This window comes from Taudactylus pleione, unplaced genomic scaffold, assembly GCF_031769625.1.
Source record: "Taudactylus pleione unplaced genomic scaffold, aTauple2 ptg004132l, whole genome shotgun sequence".
Classification (NCBI taxonomy): domain Eukaryota; kingdom Metazoa; phylum Chordata; class Amphibia; order Anura; family Myobatrachidae; genus Taudactylus; species Taudactylus pleione.
In genome coordinates, this window is record NW_028288425.1 from 16,902 (window position 1) to 22,358 (window position 5,457).

The 5,457-nt window shown below is 39.1% G+C and overlaps 1 pseudogene; it reads right to left on the reverse strand.

Annotated features, from left to right (window-relative positions):
* Positions 1–4,554: 4,554 nt before the first annotated feature.
* LOC148430287 (5S ribosomal RNA) lies at positions 4,555–4,673 on the reverse strand (annotated as a pseudogene).
* Between the last annotated feature and the right edge of the window lie 784 nt (positions 4,674–5,457).

Here is a 5,457-nt window from a genome sequence, read left to right on the forward strand (position 1 = left end):
AGATCCAAGCACATGCAAACTCCACCGCAAACACCTTCATCATCCATCTCCTTATTAATAATCAGAGGTAGACCTCCTGCATCCAATTTGCAAAGGCTAGCTGACTCCTCTCCTAACCAGGATTCCCCCAGAAGAATTGTTGCGCACTTTGCTTGTTGCTGTTGGGGGTGAATCTTCATCACAGAAGGGGACCAAGAAGACTAGTGGTTTCAAACACTAATTGACTGTGCAAGAGGAATCAAGTATTGGTGCATACACAAGGTCAGATTTTCCTTCAGATCTGTACATTTTAAAAATCGTTCAATCATTCATATCTGAAGGAAAATCTGAAATATCTGACATGTTTGTCAGATGAACGATGAACGATGCACGTTCCCATTTGTCAGATAACGATATCTGACATCTGATGTGTTTGCAGTCAGATTTGGATGATTCCATTAATTTTAATACAGGCAAAAATCGTTCAATTTTCAAATCGTTCAATCGTTCATCTGACATATCTGACCGTGTGTATATGAAATCTGCCATCCACTTGCACAGTGAATCACTGAAGCTATAACACGTGTGTTAGCATTAGATCTACAGTGCATCCGGAAAGCATTCACAGCGCTCAACATTCTACACGCAATACCCCATAATGATAACGTGTGAAAAGTTTTTTTGAGATTTTGCAAATTTAATTGCAAAAAAACCCCTACAAAATCACATGTACATAAGTATTCACAGCGTTCGCTTAATACTTTACTTTGTTGATGCACCTTTGGCTGCAATTATGGGCGAAACTGCCCAACCTATATTTGGGCAGTTTCGCCCATTCCTCTTTGCAGCACCTCTCAAGCTCCATCAGGTTGGATGGGAAGCGTCGGTGCACAGCCATTTTCAGATCTTTCCAGAGATGTTCAATTGGATTCAAGTCTGGGCTCTGGCTGGGCCACTCAAGGACTTTCACAGAGTTGTCCTGAAGCCACTCCTTTGATATCTTGGCTGTGTGCTTAGGGTCGTTGTCCTGCTAAAAGATGAACCGTCACCCCAGTCTGAGGTCAAGAGCGCTCTGGAGCAGTTTTTCATCAAGGATGTACATTGCTGCATTCATCTTTCCCTCTATCCTGACTAGTCTCCCAGTTCCTGCTGCTGAAAAACATCCCGACAGCATGATGCTGCCACCACCATGCTTCACTGTAGGGACGGTATTGGCCTGGTGATGAGTGGTGCCTGGTTTCCTCCAAACATAACACCTGGCATTCACACCAAAGAGTTCAATCTTTGTCTCGTCAGACCAGAGAATTTAATTTTCATGGTCAGAGAGTCCTTCAGGTGCATTTTAGCAAACTCCAGGTGGGATGCCATGTGCTTTTTACTAAGGAGTGGCTTCTGTCTGGCCACTCTACCATACAGGCCTGATTGATGGATTGCTGCAGAGATGGCTGTCCTTCTGGAAGGTTCTCCTCTCTCCACAGAGGAATGCTGTAGCTCTGACAGAGTGACCATCGGGTTCTTGGTCACCTCCCTGACTAGGGCTCTTCTCCCACGATTGCTCAGTTTAGACGGCTGGCCAACTCTAGGAAGAGTCCTGTGGTTCTGAACGTCTTCCATTTATGGATGATGGAGGCCACTGTGCTCATTGGGACCTTCAAAGCAGCAGATATTTTTCTGTACCCTTCCTTGAGACAATCCTGTCTCGGAGGTCTACAGACAATTCCTTGGACTTTATGCATGGTTTGTGCTCTGACATGCACTGTCAAGTGTGGGACCTTATATAGACAGGTGTATGCCTTTCAAAATCATGTCCAATCAACTGATTTTACCACAGGTGGACTCCAATTAAGCTGTACGAACATCTCAAGGATGATCAGTGGAAACAGGATGCACCTGAGCTCAAGTTTGAGCTTCATGGCAAAGGCTGTGAATACTTATGTACATGTGATTTCTTAGTTTTTTTTTTTATAAATTTGCAAAAATCTCAAAAAAACTTTTTACGCGTTGTCATTATGGGCTATTGTGTGTAGAATTTAATAGGCTGTAACATAACGAAATGTGAAAAAGTAAAGCGCTGTGAATACTTTTCGGATGCACTGTACATCCCATATCTGCCAGCAATGCATCTGGCTTTAGACAGTTAGTTGAGCTGCTGTGTTCCCGCTACCAAATTCCATTTTGATTCCATTTTGCCAGTTCAAATTGCCATTCCACCAACTGAAGCAGGAGGTAGTAACCAAGTGGAATTCCACTCTTCATATGCTTTAGCAACTGGTGGAATACCAAAAAGTCATCCAAACCTATACTACAAGCCATGACATAGGGAGAGGAGGGAGAATATACCTTACTCCAGCACAGTGGAGAATTCCATTAGTTAAACTACTGGAAAAGTAGCTAGAGAAACTGAAGGAGTAGATGAAACAAATCGATTCCACTAAGTATGTTGGACTTGTACATCACGTTTTTTTTTTGCTTTACCAAGACTAAAGGGTTTGAAACATCTTGCAATTTGATCACTACATTTTGACAACCTTGCATGATTTTAGGTTTAAGTAATATGCAATGTCTTTCTTTCCAACTGACACAGATTTTAAGAGATGCAAAGAGCTCCTTGCAAGCAAGTTGTCAGCTCAAATGGCATGACACAATTGCATCTCCTACTTCAGTTTCTCTTGCAAATGCTGCTGCCAGGAAAAAACTGACCTTTCCCAAGAGAAAGGATGAGTCAACTCAGCGTACCAGAGTGAAACAACAGTATGACATCTGGTCAGGCTTAAAAGAGATGCCCAAAATTATTGACACCTCTACCGTGACTCAATCTAATACACTAAGCATCAATAAAATGGTGGAGTATTATTTTAATGACAACGTACAAATTATCATTTCACACAGTCTTTTTGAATCCTGGGATTCAAATAAAGGAATTTGGAGAACTTTATACAAACTAGCTTTGCTTTATTTAAGCTGCCCACTTTCCAGGGTGTACTCAGAAAAAGTGTTTAGCATATCCGAGAACCTTGTCAGTGATCGGCATAGGAGACTACTTCTTAAACATGTGGAAAAACTGATGTTCATAAAAAGAACATTTGCTGCCAATTACAACAAAGTACAGAGACTTCTTTAATTGTAGATTTCAAATGAGATGAGCTAATATGTGATGATGATAATAACACTGATGACGGTGAGGATGATAATTACATCTTACAAATGTAGAGATGACTAACAAGACTGTTAAACGAATTAAGCCCATTGGTAACTTGTTTTGTGGGGGCCCAAACAAATCAAGCACTTTAGCCACAAAAGTGGCAGTCCATGTCACTAAAGTGCTTGGTTTGTTAAACTGTGCATGTCCTTTTTACTATACAACATAAGGGTGGGAGGGCCCAAGTACATTTTCCATCCAAGGACAATTCCATCATGCTCCACTTTTCCTTATGGGCTTTGACAAGATTGTATGTGTTTGACAGGAAGTGTACTGTATATTATACCTCTTTCAGACAGAAAATGGCAAAAACCCGGCTTTTACCCGGTATTTGCATGCCAGGTTTTTTGCCATTTTCTGTCTGATACCCCTTTCACACTGAAAATGAAATTACCGTGTAATTCACTTTTACCCGGTAATTTGCTAAACAACCTGGGATTTTTCCCTGTGTGAAAGTGTCATCCCGGGACTAAATTCCTAGGTCTCCAACCCTGCAAAAAACTTGGCATGCAAATACCAGGTAAAAGCCGAGTTTTTTGCCATTTTCTGAGGCCCGAGGCCAACACAAGTAAATGGAGCTTGTAGTATTAGTGGATGCCAGGTACAGGATTGATTGACTGATTGATTAATTGATTTAAATGGAACACATTATTACAAAATAATCAAATTAAATTGATTTGATTGATTACAGAATATAACTATAAAGAAAAACAAATCAAACATGGAAAACACTATAAAAAAACAAGCATCCAAAATCCCAATGAGATTGATTCCTCAAGATTCAAGGTAGAGTAACAGCCTACTTAAATTGAATAATTCTTAATTATATGATTTGATTATACTAGTCTGTATCTGCTGAGAAGCTTCAAACAGAAAAAAAGGGGGGGGGTGGAGATTCTGCACAGAACCAAAAGATGAGACCAATTATATGTATAGTGGTTTGTAATTGTATATAGATGAACCAACCATCCTATATTATTCAAAATCTTATACTTTATGGTGTTGGTGGTGCTACCAAAGCCTATAAATAGACATACATTAGCACACAGAAAAAAGAAAGGCTCTTTGTTGGGGCACACTTAAATAAAGTTTCATATATCAACAACATTTTAAATGTAACTTTTATTGTGTTTACATAAAATTAAGAGGTACACTTATGCTAAGATCAGTGGGGTCAAAAATTTCACTTTGACCATGTCAATACAAAATTCGGGTGTAAACATGTATATCCTGAGTTAAGCGGCGACAATATTGTAATATTATTGTATACCACACAACACACATGGAATGCGTACCATGCTACAGAGTGATAATATACAACTCGTAATTCATGCAAAATCTGTCCCAGGTGTTGTTCCAATCATCCGGTGTGAGTAAACCTACGGCACCTGGTATTCCTAGGTGGTCTCCCATCCAAGTACTGACCAGGCCTGTTGCTGTATCGCTTCCAAGATCAAACGAGGTTGGGCAGATTCAGTAAAGTATGACTGTAGGTTCAGTTCGTATAACGGAGATAGATGTTCCTTTGTACATAGATTAGTTGTAAATAAATGTAGGACTAACACACAGAGGAGAGTCCAGTTGTTGATACAACAGATTTTGAAAAAAGCTATGCATAGGCATACCTTGATCATGAGATAAAGACACACTGAGTTTGATTATGTTGTTCACATTATACCATGAAGCAGTGCCATCATTGTGCAATAATCCTTACAATGTTAAGGATCAAATCATCACAAAAATTCAGTGTGGTTGAAAATAATGATACTAATAAAGACAGATTATAAGAAAAACTCTATAAAAACATGCTTAGATCATAAAGTACAAACACACTGAGATTGATTGCAATATTCAAATATTGTCATGTGATGATGACATCATTATGCAAATCACAGTAATCCCTATGATGCAAAAAAATTAATTTTGTATATCAACCACATTGTTGGTATTAATCAATATCATAATCATAAAGTTCTTGATGTTGTGTCACCTATATCCTGAAATCATAACATAGCCAGCTCTTGTTGGGTTAAACAGGTTTAGTATGCTGTTGTCACTCTAATGCTATATAACCATGAATCATAAATCCTAGAGATTAAACCTCATAACATATTATATAACAGGAAATTAGGAACAGTGTAAGAGCGTTTATAATTCGAATGCATGCTTTTGATATCAGACTTCATGGCAAAGGCACATTTCATACATATTGATAGACTGTTAAACAACTTCAAATGTTGAGTACATAAGGATGGACCATCACCTGATCTAGCAGCTAT